This window comes from Pinus tabuliformis, chromosome 3_2 (assembly GCF_031772625.1).
Source record: "Pinus tabuliformis cultivar Carrire ecotype Pingquan chromosome 3_2, CPIR1, whole genome shotgun sequence".
NCBI lineage: Eukaryota > Viridiplantae > Streptophyta > Pinopsida > Pinales > Pinaceae > Pinus > Pinus tabuliformis.
The window spans coordinates 47,403,081-47,415,817 of NC_142302.1; positions in this window are offsets into that span (position 1 = coordinate 47,403,081).

A 12,737-nucleotide genomic window follows, 5' to 3' on the forward strand; every position below is an offset into this window, starting at 1 on the left:
ACTGACAAAAATAATCTTTGAAATTGCCAGTTGTGACTGACGTGTAACTGGGATTGATGATACAAGAGTGTTCAAGACGGTGGATTTCACGGGGACTGAAGTAACCGCTGGTTGGGAGGTTGTGTTTGTGACAAATGGACCTGACGTAGGCCTGACACCTGATGCCCAAACAAGATTATGGTAGAGTGATGAGGCACTAGGTGTGCCTGAAACTAAGTGTCCCAAAGACACATAGCCGAGTCGCAAGCTGGCAGGAATACCTTCCAAATAAGGAAACCCTCGAGACAAAACTACAATTGCAATTCTTTTCCCTCAACAGTGTGTGGAGTAGAGACTTCATACTCATCCCGAGAAGTGACTAGAGCATTTCCTTCGGGTTGCATGTTCAAAAACAAATGACGATGAGTGGCGGAACGTGTACTGGGGGATAATTCCAAAGGAACACCCGGTTGGTTGTACAGACTGTTAGGATGCTGTGGTGATATCTAAATAGTGTCAAATAGAGGGTTCGAAGGATAGATACTAGTCCAAGCTGATCGTCAGTTGTTGGTGAGTTCTCTGGAGTTCGAACGGGATTATCTAGAGATTCTGGGCCAAGATCAATAGATGACCCTGAATCGAAGGTAGGCGGAGGACGAGATGACAAAGGTTGAACACTCAAAAAAATTGTGAGTTCAACATTTTGGTCCTCAAGTGACTCTAATAACTCAGGAAATGTCTCCTCGGACAATCTTTCAAAGGGAGGAGAGGAAGAGGAATTGGGTGAACTAGATGGTTCAAGCACGATGACCTTGTCTTAGTCGATAGAACAAATAACTTCAAGGCTTTAAAATTTCCTTTTAAGGGAACTCATGATTTGGTCAAGGATACTAACAGGATGTTTTGGATCGTGGGCAATCAATTATTAAGATGCATAAAATACTGATGTTCTTTCATTTTTAAAGAGTCGAGAAAGAAACAAAGATGACTCTATCACTTTCGATTGGAAACAAGCTCGTAAGGACAAGTTCTCGAATGATATTTTAAGTTTAATTAGTCAAAAAGATCAAATGACTACTCTAGATGATCTAGGTAAACAGGATTACCAGTCAACCATGAACTGCAGAATACCTCTTGGCAAACCAAGAAGTACGAGCAAGAAATCTCCCCGAATGTTGTGTTTGGTGTATAACGTTCACAAGTCGGTCGACTCGGTTTCCTAAGGATAAAAGGATTGCAGCCTAATGGGGTCTCCTATTATATACTCAATGGTACGAGGAGCACAAATCTGTGCTAGCGTTGTCTAATGTCGAACCTAATGACAACTGCTAGGTGTACAGACGTCGAAACATGTCTCTAGCCTAGACCTTCTAGATATGATCATTAATGTCAAATGCACCTTAGGTTAATTGAATTCATTTTAGAGTTGATCTTGAGTTAAGTTTCAATTTTCAGGTCTTAGTGATGCTACTGGAAAAAAACCTAAAATGCAACTAAATGGGACAAGACCCTTTCAATTCAATGAAATTCCTACACTAGAGAGGGTAGAAACTACTCAATCAAATGCAAACAATCAAGCAACTGAAACGAAATGATATTTCACTCCTTCACTTTTTCAAAACATAAACTAATGAAAAATGCATTCCAATTCCTAATTTCCTGACAAGCATTTACCTATTAGTCCTTTCAAAATTAAAAATAAAAAATAAAAAATAAAAAAATAAAAAAATCTCTTCCTTTTTCAAATGCTGATGCAATTCTAGTTTTTAAGAGATGCAAATCATAATGATGCAATCAAGCTAGAATTCCATACTTTCTCATGAAACAACAAAACAAACCTTTTGCATACAATCTTTCAATGAAAATTTTTCAAGACTATGAGCTCTTCAAGCAGATGAAAACATGAAAAGAGAAGTTCATTCAGATCAATGAAACACCGACTTTGCCAAACACAAGACCAACAATGTATTCTATGTCGGAAATAGATGTTCAAGCTAGTAAATGAAGCCTTTTTCAAACTTGTGAAAAAGAGGTCAAAGTCATAAAATAACCAAAGAACAAATGAAAGGATCAAACACACCCACACCCAGACTTGATGAGTCCACAAGCTGCTGAATGGGTGACTAGCTAGATGCCCTAGTGTCGTTGGCCACTCAATGACTCAATCAATCATACAGAAAGATGACAAGCCAACAAGCAAGCAAAACCAAATGAAAATTAGCTTCCTAATCATGGAGAAAATAGTCAAAAAGGCTCATGAGGTCAAAAACACAAGAGTAGAACACACTGGCCAAGATTAGGTTCTCGCCCTAATCTTCACTTATAGGGATCGACGCGATTGTCTAACTGACAACAAGTGCCAGAAGCTGGTCGGTGTGATTGTTCCTCAATAATTTCCGATGGTCAGTGCGACTGTCAACCGATTAAATGTGCTGTCCGAGGGAACTAAGGAAAAATAAAAACAAAATTCAAAACAGGGACCAAATCTGCTACTATTAATTTTAGACTTAGGCCAGTAAGCAGGAGAAAAGAAATAGAACCAAAGGGAAAAGTGAAACTAGCAAAGTTATCATGAAATCATGAAGTCCAAAATAGAAAAAATATGGGATCTCCCCAGTGGAGTCGCCAATTTGTGGTGCAGTAAAATTATAATTGTGAACACGAACGAATTTGTCTAGCCCAATAATGGGTCTAGCCTGTTATAGACATTTTTGTGCCTGGCATCACTGAGCATGAAATGTCAATAATCAAGGGATCCAAAGTCCTTAAACATGTTGTTCCTACCCCTAGAGGAACAAGGCAAAGTAACCACAACAATTCACAAAAGTTCTCCACCTGAAAACACTCAAAACAAGGCAATTCTGGATCATGTCAACTGCTCCACTGAGCATCTGCGCTGAATGTCAACTGCTGCACTGTCTACCTGCGTTGAATGTCAACTGCAAAGAAGGCTACCTGCGCTGAGCGAGTTTGGACAAGTGGCAGAGTCATTCCTCAAGGTGTCAATGCCCAGGAAGTTTCCAAAATGACACTTGGATCAGGGAATTCGACTGGTGATGAGTAAGAGGTTCCAAATCTCCAAGTGTAAGCAAGAACCTCCAAGTGGACTCAAGAACTGAAGTGGGAGAGGACACTAGTCAGTCTCAGACCAGTCTCAAGCTGACTCATCCTCTCTCCATTATTCCTATATATAGATCTTTCTCCATGAGGTCTAGAGAGGCTGGAATTTGGTATTTGCAAAGAATTGTTGTTGGTTTGTGGCTAGAAATATTGGGTGTGTTATGCTTTGAAGGGAGCTGAAGACGGAATTCCATTCTGCTGGGAAGGAGATGCTGGGTTGGAGCCCTATGGGTTGTATCTCTTCCTGAACCCTGTTACTTTCAATAAAGCTATCTTGATTCTTTCCTATATGCTGGTGTATTTTGTATGATTGCATTAGTATATTTGATTTACTTCTAATCCTGAATCATTTATGAATATGTATATTTGCCTTTGTATTGTGTTCTTCTCTTGTTGCAAGTAGCTGTTTTCTTGTCACAGGTAGTTGTTCTCTTGTGATCTCGTGAGATTTAAGTAGCTGTTCTCTTGATCAAGCGAGGAGGCAAGTAGCTGTGGACACACAAAGAGAAGAGGATCTAGTTCGAGAGACAACCGGAAGACAACGGTAAGTCTGCCGATCTCCTCTCTTTCATATTTCATAAAGGAAGAAATCATGATAGCTGTATTCGTTTGTTGCTAAGGCGCTGTCACACCTTAGGTGGATAGGATCGTCCTAAATAGGCATTTTTCCCCACAACAAATTGGTGACTCCGCTGGGGAAGAACTTGTTTATTCATTTCATTTGTGTTTCCGTCATTTGTTTACCTCATAGACTTGACAGCAACTCTTGAACTGTATCTTTCCCGGATGCAAAGTAAAAGTTGCTGCTTTGATCCAGTATGTTGGACTTGTCTATGATTTAAACTAGATCCACAAATGATTTGATTGATCCTTGTGATAGTCTTTAGTACCCTATCAAAGCATCCCTCTGTTTATACCTTGCTTGTGTTTCTGATTTGGCCTGAAACAGTTGATTTTTGAGCATTTTGTGACCCAGAAACCAAGGGAAACGAGAGTTTCTCTCTTCAGCGCAGGCACTATGAAGGCAGTCTGCATTTCAACGCAGGTCCGAAGGGGCTACCTGCGCTGAATTTCAAACTGACAGTGTTGGACCTGCGCTGAACCAGTGTGGCCTTGTGCAGCTGGGGTTCTTTGTCCTTTTTTCCCTGTTTTGGTCTCTGTTTTTGCAGCCTTTAACCAAGTATAGGTGCTGGTCTGATAACCCTTTTCTTTGCCTGAATTCCGCCCCAATTTTTGTACAAAAAGATTGTGAATGTTTTTATGTGTTTGTGGCATCATTTACAGTCTTCCTTTGCATGAGTAAAGTAGTCTTTCTGTAGCCTTTGATTCAGATCTGATTGAGAGTGATCTTAGAAGAGAGTTCAATGGCTGTTTGTTCAGATTGATTATAGTTTTACTTTTGCTTATTGGTTTGAATTTGTTCTTTTCAAAGTATCAAAACGAGTCTTTGTTTCGAAAATCGCAAAGTAATTGTAATCTCTTCTACCCTTGTTGATTTCGAAGAAAGTGAACTTGTTTATTTTGATCATTGTAAAAGCAAATTCAAAGTTGTGCAAAAAGCTTTCTTTGTAGGCATTTATACTAAGAAAGTGAAAACAAACACCTGCATTGTGCATTTTGCATTTGATAAGTTTGCATGTTGGATTTAGGGAAAGTGCATTAGAGTGTGCTGATTGCTCTTTGAGAAAAGATAGTCGCTCTCTTTTCCCTCAGTAGCTAGGATTTTCAAAGTTGAAAGATTGTAAAGCTTGCTTATCATCTTAGACTGCATTTAGGAAGTTGCATCATACATCTCGTGGTGAACCTTGAAAGGCAAACTTTAAAAAGATCAACCTAAAATAAACTGAATGAACCTAACAACGCTTTGTAACATAACGCACAACATAGAGGTCTAGGCTAAAGACGTGTTCCAGCGTCGTTAAGCCTAGTGACTGTCGATCTCTAAGAAGGTGGGTGATTCCTCCTGAGAGACGGTAGCGCTAGTACGGATTTGTGCTCCCACGTACCGTCGCGTATATATTGGGAGACCCCTATAGGCATATATCTTTTATCCTTAGGAAGCCGTGTCAGCCGCCCTACTGATCGCAATGCAGTGAACACAGCATTCATGAAGATCGACCACCTGTACCGTAAAACGTATTCTGTGGTTTTGCGAAAAGTCCATCCAAGCATTTGTCACTTCGGGCTCGTTAAAACATCGAAGGAGACTAGAGTCATCTTTAGCTTTTTCTCGACTCTTTAAAAGTGAAAAAGCAAGTTGTGTCTAAAGCGTCTAATAAAATTCATTCAGTTCGGAAACACAAATTTCCCCTTTTAATATTTTGGTTGATCGAGTAATCCGCAATCGTGGAAGAAAGTCAATTGAAACCCCGTCGTTCGCGGAGGCTTACGAGTCAACCGTCTTTGTCTCCGGAATCGAAAACAGTACGGACAAAGCGAACTCGTTTAACCGGTTCAAAATCTCCTATAAAAGTTAGAACTAGTGTTCCAACTACATCTGAGATTCCGGTTACTCCTAACATTTCTGGAAACCTTGCCTCCATAGAAGAAGTTCAACAGCCACAGAGGGACAGTAATACTGATCCTAGTCTGGGGGCAAATACTTGTATAACTGAACCAGTTCCATCTGTAACCGGTCCAGAGAGTTTTGTTCCTCAAACAACTGTCGCTGTCGAAACAACCCCTTCTTCGGCACCAGAAATATTTTATGGACCTGACGGTCTTCCTCTTCCACCGGGTTTGATTGCGATAGAGGAAATTGCAGAGGATCCGCAAGCAAGTACTCCAACCCATTTTGGAGTCGGGGTCACTCTATTTCCTTCATCAGAAGTTAATCCACCACGAGTGGAAGTTCCTGTAGAATCGCTAGGCAATCTATTGGATAGAATTAAAATGTCTGAACAACCATCAACATCTAGGACTGTGTCAAACGACACAGCGACAGCAGAAGCCCCTGCCGTCACTCCAACAATGTTTGCCGGCATACCATCTGTCCCAACTAGCTCACAACCGCTAGAAGGAGTCCACCAAGGGACCATTTCGACAGTGTGGTCTGTTCCAGCTTGTTCATCCGGAGTAATATCCGGCAACTCTTATGTTGAGACTCGCCAAATTGATACGTTTGGAGGTCAATTTGGGCAATCCAGTCCCCAAGGACAATCAATCCCCTTGAGTTCCGGATTGCTACCGTATGGGGGGCAGTATGCCCTTTCATTACCCCCTCCGGGAGGGTACCCATACGGGAGTTCGCAACAGTATTCAGGTTATACTGGAATTACATCAAGTGGTTGGGTACCTATGCTACCTCAACAACCAAGGGTTGTATATTCTATGCAACAGTGTGTACCTATGACGAAGATCCCAACCACACCGGCTATTGTAACAGTGTCACAAGTTCAAGCGATGCCTGTTGCATGTCAACCTCAGATTTCTCAGGTTGTAATGCAACAGCCACTTGACCATGGGTCACAACCACAATCGCCAACTGGTGGGGCGACACAGGTCCAAACGGGTACAATTACCTCACACCTTGGTCCAATGGTTAGCATAGCACAACAGAACATGGCTTCACAACCGTGGCTAGTGCAATACCAACAACCACAATTCCAGCAGGTGTACCAAGGTTCTGAGCAGCAGATCTTTGCGAACAGTGGACAACCGTATATCCAAAACGGTCAAAACCAACCACTTTACAGTGGTCAAGTCCACCAACCGTATCAGTCATACCAACATCAATTACATTATGCTGGTATGCAAAGACCCACTGCTCAAGCGATTCCATCGTACCCTGGTTATGCTTCGCCTAACCTGAATCAACAGTTACCGTTCGTGGCGACTTTAGAGTTACCCGATTTACACCGGTTAACCAACGATCCGATTGCTTATGCCCCTTGGTGGCCAGCGATTCCTCACAAACTTCCATCTGACATTCCTAAATTCAATGGAAATCCAGGTGAAGACCCATCGAATCACGTGATGACTTTTCATCTGTGGTGCTCGTCGAACACCCTGAACGATGATTCGATAAGGCTTCGCCTTTTTCAGAGGACATTGACAGATCCAGCAGCTAAATGGTATATTGAATTACCTAGAGCCTCTTTCGACAATTTTAGCTCCCTAGCCACGACTTTCTTAACCCATTTTCAATTACCGATAAGGTATGAAACGGGAACAGAAATATTAACCAACTTCAAGCAGACAACTGCCACTCATATATCTGATCATATACATGAGTGGCGTCGTCGTCATAGGATGGTGAAAACGTACGTTCCCGATCAGCTGTTAGCTGAATGGTTTATAAAGTCGTTACTTCCCGCTATAACGGAAGATGTGGCGAAGGGGGGAGTCGTAACAGAGGAGCAAGTTATTGCTCGTGCACAATATCTAGACTTAGTTTATACTCAGTCTGGCACGCTCTACGACAAAATACCTGACGCCCCTCGACCGGAATTTTCAATTCCTCCTCCTCCAAAATCCAATAGTGACTCTCATGCTGGTGATGGCATGATTGGCACGGCAAATTCGAAATCGACAAAGGCTTCGTCTAAGAAAACCCGTAAGAATTCGGATCAAAATGCAAAAGAAGAAATTCTTGCTTCGGAAGTAAATGCCGTGTCAGTAGATAAAGGCAAAGAAACCAATCAACCAGGAAGCAAGAAAAAGCAAAACAAAGGGAAGAAGAAGAAACAAGGTGAGTCATCTCCTAGAAAAAATTCTTCGAACCCTCCTGAGAAAGGGAAACCAATTTATCCATGTCAAATATGTGATGAAGAGGATCATTACACAAGGAATTGCCCATTCAAAGCTGAATTAAAGAGGTTCTTTAAAAGTTCCCAAACCTCAGCTGTGTTAACTGATCCATTTCCCAACCCAGGTCAAAATCTGGTTGATAGTGGAAATGCTTCCCCGTCGCAAGTACTTATGTTGTCGGTTTCGAAACAGCAGAATGATGCTTTGATTTCGACAAGGAACAAAGATTATGGGAATCCTCAGCTGTCGAATGACAAAGGTAAAGATCAACCAAGTAGTTCGACAACAACCTCAACAGAAGTTGTACCGCCCATCATTCCTGAATTAACAATAAAACCGCCAAAGGGAGTAATACACAAGTCGACATTTAATCCTCGCGCCAGGGCGGCGCAGCATTATAACATAGTGGAAGATTTGGCCCAATCGCCATCTGCTATGTCGACTCTTGAAGTATTACAAAATTGCCCATCCCAAAGGCAGGCGTTATTATCAGCTATTGGTGGGGTTGATCCTAAGGATTCCAATCTTGTATCCTTTGATCACAGAGGATACGATCCTCAGTTACCAGCTCAACTAGCTTTCCTTATTCAAGTGAAAGCCCTCAACAAAACTGTTCACAGAACAATTATTGATGAGGGGGCATCTACATGTATTATGTTGATGAGTTGCTGGAAAACTTTAGGATCTCCGACCTTGTCGCGATCTTCGACGACATTGAAAGCTTTCGACGGAAGGACTTATACTCCGTACGGTATCCTTAATAACTTGAAGGTTGAACTGGGAGGAAAAACAGTGGAAATTGATGTTGAGGTCATCGATGGAAATCTTGACTACAACATCCTACTGGGTAGACCATGGATTTATGCCATGGCAGCTGTTGTGTCGACTTATTTTAGGAAGATCGCATTCCCGTTTGAAGGAGGGATTACGGTCGTCGACCAACAGAACTTCCTCCCTAATGGTTCACAAGTTACAGGAAGCATTCCCATGATCCATGAGAGCAACCATTCGCTTCAAGATATCGGAGTAGGATTATTGAAAGACCCCACAATGATGGGAACTTTCGCGCTACCACCTCCTATTTACATAGGAAATATACCGTTTGTAGCAACCTGCAACATGATATCTTCCACGAAGGTCGCAAACGACAATGTCGACATGGATCATGAAATTGTTTTGCCCCCAAGCCCTTTAGAAATATTGTAGCAATCAATGTTTCAAGCATGGGAGGTGAACCCAAATCAACGCTCGTCAAGCGTTTGGGTAGATAGGTCTAGAGAATATGGTATCCCATCAGATCCTTGGTCGAAAGTACATGGGACTGACGAAGGAATCTTACAGTCAATGTTAATTGAGGGGGCACCATGGAATGATCACCACCATCGTTCCCTTCTTCCTGAATATGAAGAAGATACTCAACGTGACCTTTATCACCCTTCAGTTTTTGAATTCCTAACAAATACTGTAAATACGGTGGATTCCGAGCGAAACTTATCCAATATTGAAGAGACTATAGGCATAAATATCTCAACTAAAACAGATGTTGTAGAGAATATTTATGTTGGCAAAGGTTGTTCCCCTTCAGAACTGGAAATATATAACGCTTTTTTTTGCGAATTTAGAGATGTCTTTGCTTGGTCATATGATGAAATGCCAGGCATTGACTCGAGTATCGTTGAACATGAAATTAAGATGTATCCTGATGTCAAACCAGTAAGACAACGGCTTCGGCAGGTGCACCCCAAGAAAGCCGCTGCCATTAAAGCAGAAGTTGAAAAACTTCTCCATGCTGGATTCATCTACCCGGTTCCTCTAACCGATTGGGTATCAAATATTGTCCCTGTTATGAAGAAACAAGGGACGATTAGAGTGTGTGTTGATTATAGGGATGTAAACCAATCTTGTCCGAAGGACAACTACCCTACACCCTTCATCGACCAAATAATTGATGAATGCGCCGGATGTGAAATCTTTTCATTTATGGATGGATTTTCCGGGTATAATCAAGTAAATATCCGCCCACAGGACCAGTCAAAGACTGCATTTATTTTTCCGTGGGGCACATTCGCTTATCGAAAATTACCCTTTGGTTTAAAGAACGCAGGAGTGACGTTTCAGAGGGCAATGAATTATGCCTTCCATGACATCAAGAACATTGTTCAACCTTATCTCGACGACCTTCCGGCTCATTCGCAAAAGCGGACTGATCATCCGCAGCATTTAAGAGCGATATTTCTACGTTGCCGACACTACAAGATAAGACTCAATCCGCATAAATGTGTGTTTTGCGTCGGTTCTGGTCGTTTACTTGGCTTTGTAGTCTCTAAGGATGGGATTCGTCTCGACCCCTGCAAGGTTCAGGCAATCATTAATTTGCCTCCACCTTCAAATTTGCTTCAGATTCAGAAACTCCAAGGGAAAGCGAACTTTCTGAGGAGGTTCATTCCAAATTATGCAGAACTTGCTAAAGGTTATACTCGTCTTTTGAAAAAGGATGTACCTTTCGTCTGGGACCAGGTGGCGCAAGCTTCCTTTGATGCTCTGAAAGATTGTCTAGTAAAAGCATCATTAATGTACGCCCCGGACTATCAAAAAGATTTTAACCTGTATCTGGCTGCAGCGGATACAACCATTGCAATGGTTTTAGTTCAAGAAGTCGATGGAATTGAACATCCTTTATATTATTTAAGTAAAAACTTAAATGATACAGAAAGTAAATATTCTTATGTTGAAAAACTAGCGCTTGCAGCTGTTCAAGCGATTCAAAGGTTTCGACATTATGTCCTCTTTCGGAAAACTACCATTTTGTCAGATTGCAACCCCATGACTTATATACTGTCGCGACAGTTGCTGGGGGGAAAATATTCGAAATGGATAGCGATCCTTCAAGAGTTTGATCTGGAATTTGTAAAAACCAAATCAAAGAAAGCTCTAGTTTTCGCAGAATTATTGTGTGATCTCCCATTGTCGTCCAACGATGAAACATCAGAAGAGTCAATCGTGGACGAAAGTTTGTTTCTGATATCTACAAGCGATGAGTGGTATGGAGATATCATAGTTTATCTCCAAACCCAAAAGTTCAGGCCAAACACCTCTCACTCCGAACAAAAACGTATACGATACCAAGCAAAAGACTACATGATCGTCGGTGATACACTTTACCGTCGTGGTATCGATACAGTTCTGAGGAGGTGCCTTACCCATGAGGAGGCCGAAAAAGCCCTGAATGAGTGTCATTCAGGCGCGTGTGGGGGGCATCAATCTGGATATGCAACAGCACAAAAAATCTTACGGGCAGGTTACTTCTGGCCAACTATGTTCAAAGATTGCATAATCGCAGTCAGAAGTTGCCATGCTTGTCAAATTTTTGATAGCAAAACCAAAAGACCACCCGCACCTTTACAGTCGATAGTCGCTGTTGGGCCTTTCGCCAAATGGGGCATCGATTTCATGCAATGTAACCCCACCTCGACCGGGGGGCATGGGTATATTATAGTCGCTGTTGACTATTTTACCAAATGGGCCGAGGCGATGCCTACATTGGATAACACTGGTGAAACAGCTGCCCTTTTCTTTTTCAATCATGTAGTCGCCAGGTTCGGCGTACCACAGGCTATAGTTACAGATCATGGATCGCATTTTCGCAATCACATGATGGTCGAATTAGCTGCCAAGCTAGGGCTATCTCACAACAGCTCTACCCCGTATTATCCGCAAGCCAATGGACAAGTTGAAGCAATCAACAAAGTCCTGAAGCGCATGTTGCAAAGGATGATCGGGGTTCATAAAAGAAGGTGGCACCTAATCCTGTACTCAGCCTTGTGGGCTTACCGAACATCGGTAAAGAACGCAACTGGGTTCACACCTTTTCAACTGGTGTATGGCCTGGAAGCAGTCTTGCCAATCCAGTGCGAAATTTCGTCGCTTAAACTCGCAATTGATCTCCTCCCCGGAACTTCAGAAGAAGAGGCTCGTTTCTTGGAATTAATCCAGTTGGATGAAACCCGTTGTGATGCCGCTTTGGCTAACGAATCCCATAAGAAACGAGTCAAAGCACAGTTCGACAAAAGTGTCAAACCCCGTGTCTTCTCAGAAGGTGATTTGGTCTTGCTTTATGACCAAGAATCCGATAAATTGGGAGCAGGTAAATTCAAATCCTTATGGATGGACCCCTATATTGTTAAAAGGGTGTTAGCAAAAGGAGCCTACGAGTTAATGGATTATGACGGAATTCCACTGGCGCAGCCCCGCAACGGGTTGTACCTCAAGCGTTACTATGCTTAAATAGTAACCTGCATGCTTTTGTTGTATTTTGTTTTCGCTAAAGTATTTGTTCTGGTCAAGTGATCCACCTTTTTCATTTTTTGCAGATGTCAAACCTTCTGGAGACATGTGTTGGATATGCTGACGGAGCGAGTCGTAGTACGCAGAACCTATCCTCCGCAGCCTGGGCCATTTTTGATCCAAGCGACGAGTTAGTAAGTTTCAGAGGTGTGTGTATTGGGAAATCAACGAATAACATCGCTGAGTATAGCGCGTTGATAGAACTACTCTCTGATGCCATCACACGTGGCATACGCCGACTAATTGTCAGGCTAGACTCACAGCTCGTAATACTACAGCTCAACGGTATATATTCCATTCGCAATCCAGCTATTTATCGCATGTTCCTAAGGGTTAAGATTTTGGAAAGACAGTTTGATTCAATTCAATACCAGCATATTTCCAGAAACTTAAACACATTAACCGACTCATTAGCAAATTATGTGTTAGATAGACATTTGCGACATTTGTAAAAAGAGATACATCATCAATGATTGTACATATGGATCATATAACTCAACCAGAATAAAACTCGAAAATCAAAATATATATAAGTTGTTTATCAT